Genomic DNA, 7,358 nt, shown 5'->3' with positions numbered 1-7,358 from the left:
AGCAAGGGGACTTTACTGTTTGATTAGAGTTAGCCCATGGAAAGAGAAAATTACTAAAACAGCCTACTTACTTTTCAATGAAAAATATACATTTTTTTTAAGAAAGAAAGAAAATGTTCAACATTTCATTCTAACTAGCCCTAGAAAACGTATTGGCTTATGGCAGATAGTGGAACTTCAAACTTTTAGTTTTGAAAGAATGTTATTTCCCATGGGACATACCTATGATTAAAATGTTTTAGAAAAGTTGGGCATAAAAATTGGACATTTCAGAGAAGCTCTGTAGTGCAGCAAATGTTTTGCAGATGATCCTGGGTTTAAGGCCTGCAACCTTAAAGAACCATTTGGACTCATTTCCCACAGAAAAGAAAACACCGGGAGCCACAATATCTGGGTGGGCATGGCCAACTCAATGTCACTCCCAACCAGTCACATGACCCCCCCCATGCCTATCCAGGTTTTGTGGCTCCTGGTGTTTTCTGTGGGTAATGGGTCTCCCTCCCTCCCTCCCTCCCTCCCTCCCTCTCATTTCTGTTTTTTGGGTTTTACCTTCTCAGGCCAGGCAAGGAGTGACTGGGAGGGGAGGGCGAGGGGTGGGGCCAGCCAGTGGTGGGATCACCCAACACGAAGCTACAGCAGAAGGCCCAAAGACCACATGAGGCTCTACAGCCACGGATTGCTGATACCCGATCTAGAAGATATGTAACACATTTAAAAATCCAAGAAATCTAGCCTCACAGAGTCACCTTCCACACCAGAAAAATCACACTGCTCTATATTGTTGCCAAAGGCATTCTATACGTGTCACCAAGTAAAGTGGAATCTTGTTCATCAAAACATTTTCTCTCATTGTAAAGAGAAGAATTGTTTAGATAGCTCAGTGATATAATAAGAGCAGTTTCGTTGGTTTCTAACTTGCACTTTTCACCTCAATTTTTCACCTTAAACCTTCATATTTGTAAGAGGGCCCTGTTAGCCTGTCTCAGTAAATACAAGAAAAAAAGCATTTTAGCCCTTTTATGGTTGAATTGATTTATTGTAGCATAAACTCTTGTGAATTCATGTCCGTGAGACAAGACAAGTCAGAGGCATATTTATGTGAAAGCTTTAGCTTGATACATCTGGAAGACACCTGGTTGGGGAAGGGTGAACTAAAATAACAAAGTATAACATTCCAGTTCAAAGAAAAGCAGTTTTAACAAAGAAGATAGCAAATCTAATTAGTAAGTTGGTAAAAATGTAGGCCGAATGAGAATGGTTTTCATTTGCTGGCCAAAAGTAATGGAGGAGGATTTCCTTGGACTAATATAACTATCATGTGGGATGCAACCACAGAAAAAGCTGTAATCTGTGGTGCCGTATCTCTCAACAGAGCTTATAACAATCTCCAGACAGTGTGGCCAGCATGAGTCATAGTCCAGGACATCTGGAGAACACCAGGTTTGGAAGGGTGACTTAAAATATACTGTGCCTCAGCCATTCCAGTTTTAAAACTCCTTACTTAGGCCCACCAGCAAAATAGAAGCAAGGTCAATGAATTGATAGCTGGACTCCATGCTTTAGTTTTTAGAGCCAATCGAATGTTAGAAAAAAATTAAGTCAATGGACTTGGGACTCTGTTTATCTGTGTCCCCATCAGTGGGATAAAAACTTAACAGAATGGGATAAAAACTGAAATGGGTCAGCAAAAGAAAGATTGTGTTAAAATGGGCTTAAATTATGCAGAGGGTGAGTACGAAAGAATCCTGTCAAATATCCCCCAAATATCTCTGTATTAGAAGCAGTAGGGCAGTGGTGCCGTATCTATCACTTATTCTAAGCCTCCCTGCCTCATTCTTCGTAAACATGAGATTTAAACCAGGGGTCTCCAACCTTGGCAACTTTAAGACTTGTGGACTTCAACTCCCAGAATTCCCTGGAACAAATGCATTCCTTTTTGATATGTCTATCCACTGTAGCCTGTTTACTCTCTTGTAATCCCTTTCTCTGCATTCTCTCCACTGTAGCCTGTTTACTCTCTTGTAGTCCCTTCCTCTGCAATCTCTCCACTGTAGCCTGTTTACTCTCTTGTAGTCCCTTCCTCTGCAATCTCTCCGCTGTAGCCTGTTTACTCTCTTGTAGTCTTTTCCTCTGCAATCTCTCCGCTGTAGCCTGTTTACTCTCTTGTAGTCTTTTCCTCTGCAATCTCTCCGCTGTAGCCTGTTTACTCTCTTGTAGTCCCTTCCTCTGCAATCTCTCCACTGTAGCCTGTTTACTCTCTTGTAGCCCCTTCCTCTGCAATCTCTCCGCTGTAGCCTGTTTACTCTCTTATAATCCCTTCCTCTACAATATCTCTGCTCTAGGGGCTGGGAGAGGGGGAAACAGGCATGGCTGGCTGAGGAATTCTGGGAGTTGAAATCCACAAATCTTAAAGTTGTCAAGGTTGGAGACCCCTGATTTAAACAACCTTCTTTGCGCTTCCTAGTGCACATATACACACAAACCATTTAAGTAAAACATAAGCAGAAAGCAAAAGTATGCATATATAGGCAACACATAGGCACCCATCCTGATTATACTATCTCTCTCTCGCATACACAAAGAGGCAACATATATGCATCTGTCCTGATTAGACATACACATTTGCACATGTGATTAGTCTCTGGGAAGTCGTCTTTCATGCACAGAGAGAGATGTAATATTAGCCAGGAGAAAATGGTTTTTATGGATAGTGCTGGCAAGAAGGTTGAAAAAATAATCTAGGAATGTTCTTTCCCTACCTTAGTTACTTTCTGATTTGTTTAATGTAAACAATTGTGGCTTAGTTCATATCTCATGCTTAGGTAAGCTATGATTTACGAACTCTAATAGTTGAATTCAAACATCATAAAAGACCAAACCACACAACTCATCTTAAGCTTAGAATGATGTGTCATCCATCCAATCATGTGCAGTATCCTCTCTTTGAACAACTAGTAGTGTTAAACCAGGCCTTACAGTTTTGCATCAGGGTGATATGTGAATGAGACAAAGCAGATTTTCATATTTAGTTTAGTTTCCCACAACACAGATTAATTCCAGAACAACACCCACCCACCCACCCAGTGTGTTTATCTGAAAAGAACTAACATCACACCATTCCTTATATGATCTCTGACCAAAAAAAAAAAAAAAAGTGAACTTACTCAATGTTAAGTATGGAGAATAATGGAGACCAGACATCTGACCAGTGACTTCAACTCTTTAATAATAGTAAATAGAACAGAACAGAGCAAGGCTATGGGCAGCAGTAACCCTTTTATAGGGTTAGCTGCTACCTTATTACCCAATGATATGAGCAACAAGTTCAAACTAATAACCAATAAGAATAGTCCAAATAGTGGCCAATCAGGGACTAGTTCTGGCCCAATCCAAAGTTGTTGTATAAGGACCAATCAAGTGTGCAGGTTTTCAAACCCTGATTTGCATTTAAGTTATTAACTTTTATTGATTCACAACACCCCTCCCCCTTGGGTTCCGTTTGAGGGGAGCTGTAATAAAATCCTCAAGATAGACTGGCCGTTTGGTCTGCCTGGATGATTTCCGAGGCTCCACCGGTTTTGGTCTAAGGTCCGGTTCCGGTGGAGTGTTTGGATGATCTTTATTAAATTCTGTTTCGCTGCATGGTGATTCCGTGCTGCTTTCACTCTGGTTGTCTCCGCTACTCCGTGTTTCTTCGGGGTTTTGCAGTTCGGTTTCCCCCGTATTAAAGTTCCCTGAAAAAGTCAACTCCCTCCCCGCTTCGCGTTCCGGTGTCTCGCTGGGCCGTAGGGTTTCCGTTGGCCTGCTATTTGTCATATCAAAGTCAATTTCCTCGATATTTCCTCCCCCTTGAGTTGGTGAACCCGGGGAGTCATGGGCGCTGGGTGGTAATCTCGATCGGAGTTGGTCTATGTGGCGTTTCCACACCCTCCCATCGTCTGTTAGCAGGCGGTAAGATCTAGGCCCGGTGAGGTGGGTAACGGTTGCGGGTATCCACAACGGGTCGCCGGAAAAGTTTTTGGCAAAGATTAAATCGCCTACCTTAAATTCCCGGCATTTGCTGCTGGAACCGAAGGGCTTTTCCGGTGCGAATGCGGGGTGGAGCCGGTCAAGGTGCGATCGTAGTTTCCGCCCCATAAGAAGTTCCGCGGGTGTTTTGTTGGTCACGCTGTGGGGCGTGATATGCTGTAACAAGAGAATTCGATTGATTTTCTCGTCGATGTTGTCGAATTCCATTTTGTGAAGGGTCTTTTTTACAAATTGTACCATGCGTTCTGCACGTCCATTGGCCGCAGGGTGTGCGGGCGAGGTTAGTGCATGGCGGATGCCCCGATCAGCAAGATATTGTTCAAAGGGTAACGCAGTAAACTGTGGGCCATTGTCCGAGACCAACACATCTGGGAACCCATGTGTGGCAAATAGTCTGTTTAATTTATTGATAACTGAGTCCGTTGTAGTTGTGTTCATTCGATGGATCTCGAGCCAATTTGAATAGGCGTCGACAGTAATAAGGAAAGTGTGTCCTTTGGTAGGCCCCGCAAAGTCAATATGAATACGGGACCATGGTCCCCTCGGAGTTTCCCATTCGGTCGGGATTGCTTTAGGCGGAGCGTTGCTGACGTCTTGGCAACGTTGACAAGTAGCGACCCAGGCCTCGATTCTTTTGTCGATTCCCGGCCACCAAGCGTAGCTGCGTGCAAGTGCTTTCATCCGCACAATACCCGGATGTCCTTCATGCAATACCGCCAAAACAGTTTGTTGCAATTTGCTAGGGATTACGACTCGATCGCCCCACAAGATACAGCCTTTCTGGGAAAACAGCTCGGTTTGGCGGCTTTTGAAAGGCGCCCATTCCGGTGCTATTTGATCTGTCGGCCACCCCAGTTCAACCCAGCGTAGGATGTGTTGCAGAACGGGGTCACGTTTTGTTTCAAAGGCAATGTCTCTAGCTGTCAATGGTGGCACATGTAGAGCTTCGATCTGTAGTGTTGCGATGGTGGGGGCTGGATCTACAACAGAGTCTGGAAGCGGCGTTCTGCTCAATGCATCAGCGTGGAGAATTGATTTCCCCGGGCGATGTTGCAAGGTGTAGTTGTAGGCCGCTAAGAATTCAGACCAACGGGTCATTCTGGGGGACAATATATACGGGGTTGGTTTATTACCCGCAATGATTCCCAATAGCGGTTTATGATCAGTGATTATGGTAAATGCACGGCCATAAACATATTCATGAAATCTTTTAACTGCAGCCACAATAGCTAAAGCTTCTTTGTCCAGCTGACTATAATTTCGTTCAGCTTTAGCTAAGGTTCGCGAAAAAAACGCGATGGGGGCTTCCGCTCCATTTGGTAATACGTGGGCCAGAATTGCCCCAACCCCAAAAGGTGATGCGTCACACGTGATAGTGAGCGGCAGAGTCTCGTTGTACTGCATAAGTACAGAATCAGAAGTTAGCAATTTCTTTACTTGTTGGAAAGCATGTTGTTCCCGTTGTCCCCACACCCACGTTGCTTTTTTTGTCTAATAGTCTATGCAATGGTTCAGCTACCGTTGCTTTGTGGGGTAAAAAGACATTATAGAAATTGATAAGTCCAAGGAACGCCTGTAGGTCTGCCTTGTTCCTTGGAGTGGGGGCCTTTTTAATTGCCCGTAATTTGTCTTCGGTGGGATGGATTCCTTGGCTGTCCAGGAGATATCCCAGAAATTCTACTTTTTCGGTACATAACTGGCATTTATCTTTTTTTACTCTGAGGCCTGCATTTTGGAATCTTCGTAAAACCTCTCTGAGTCGTTTTTCTAGAATGTCTTTGTTAGGTGCGGCGATGAGTACATCGTCGAAATATGGGACAACGCCTCTTATCCCTTGTAACAACCTTTCCATTAAACTCTGGAAGATTCCAGGGCGACGCTTACTCGAATTGGAGCCGGTTGCATTTAAATGCGCCCTATGCGTTACGATCGTTTGCGCCTCGGCTGTGGTTGGATCTACAGGCAATTGTTGATACGCCTGGGCTAGATCTAGTTTGGCGAAAACTTTCCCGCCACCCAGGGAATGGAGCAAGTGTTGCACTACCGGCACTGGATATGCACTTTGCTGCAGTGCGTGGTTTAAGGTGGCCCGGTAGTCTCCGCAAATTCTTAGGGACCCATCCGGCTTGATAGGCGTCACTATTGGAGTTTCCCAACGGGCGTGGTCGGTGGGTTCCAGTATGCCCTGCGCTATTAGCTTATCGAGTTGTTCGTCGATTTTAGGCTTCAAGGCGAACGGCACCCGACGCGGCTTAAGGTGGATGGGTGCTATCTCAGGGTTCAAGTTAAACGAGATCGGGGTCCCCTTGTACTTGCCTAGTCCGTTCGCGAAAACGTCTTGGAATTCTTGCACGAGTGCTTCCTCCCAATCGCTGCTCTCGGCCCTGTGGACTCCGGCTACAGTGATTCCGAGCGGTCTGAACCATTGAAGGCCTAAAAGGCTAGGCCTGTCGCGGTCCACGACAGTCAGTGGTAGTGTGACGGCAGTCCTTGAATGAGACCTGGAATCTGTGGGACCCGACGACGGGAATTCTGTTACCCTGATAGTCTTTGAGTATAACCCTTTGAGGGTTAAGGTCTTGGCGGCGAATCGTTGGAATGAGCTGTTGTAGCGTTTTCCACGATACCATCGAGAGGGAAGATCCCGAGTCCACTTCCATCACACAAGGTTTGTTTTCGATGGCGACCTTTACTCGGATTTTCCCGGCATCAAGGGATGTAGCGTGGCCTATGGTGATTGTTTGGTGGGTCTCTTCCCGCCGGGTTTCTTCGCGCCTGGTGGAAGTGGTGGACGGTTTATTTCTGTAGGAGTGGTTTCCCCATTGGTGGTTCAATTTTTCTCGGTGTGTGCCGAAGAATCCTGAAGACTGGCATTCGGCCTGTCGGGGTTTGGAGTTCTGTTTGCTTCTGCAAACCTTTGCGATGTGACCTCGTCTCCCGCAATTGCGGCAGATTGCGTCGAGGAATTTGCAGCCGGATCATGGGTGATTGGCTCCACAGCCGGCACATGGTCGAAATGAGTGTTGTGTGGACTGGTCTCGCTCCGTTCGAAGTCGGTTGACCTCTTCCTCATCGCTGTCGGATGGGGACTCTAGGTCTTCGTGATGAGTTGATACCGGGTGTCTCTCTGAGCGAGGCGAGGTATCAGTGGCGAGTTTACGTAGCGGTGCGTTGGTGCGGCGCATTCGGGCTGCCGACTTCTTGGTTGCCTCCGCTGCCGAGGCTTCTTTAAGGGCATCGGTGAGGCTGATGTCCCCCTTAGCCATAATTTTGCTCTGGATCGTGCCGTCTTCTAGGCCCAGAACCAGGCGGTCCCGGAGGGCTTCTTC

Source organism: Notechis scutatus, chromosome 2 (genome assembly GCF_049901735.1).
Source record: "Notechis scutatus isolate UNSWTSFEM ecotype Mainland chromosome 2, rNotScu1.2, whole genome shotgun sequence".
In the NCBI taxonomy this organism is placed as follows: domain Eukaryota; kingdom Metazoa; phylum Chordata; class Lepidosauria; order Squamata; family Elapidae; genus Notechis; species Notechis scutatus.
The sequence above is the reverse complement of the archived record's forward strand: the minus strand, read 5'-3'. Positions refer to the sequence as shown.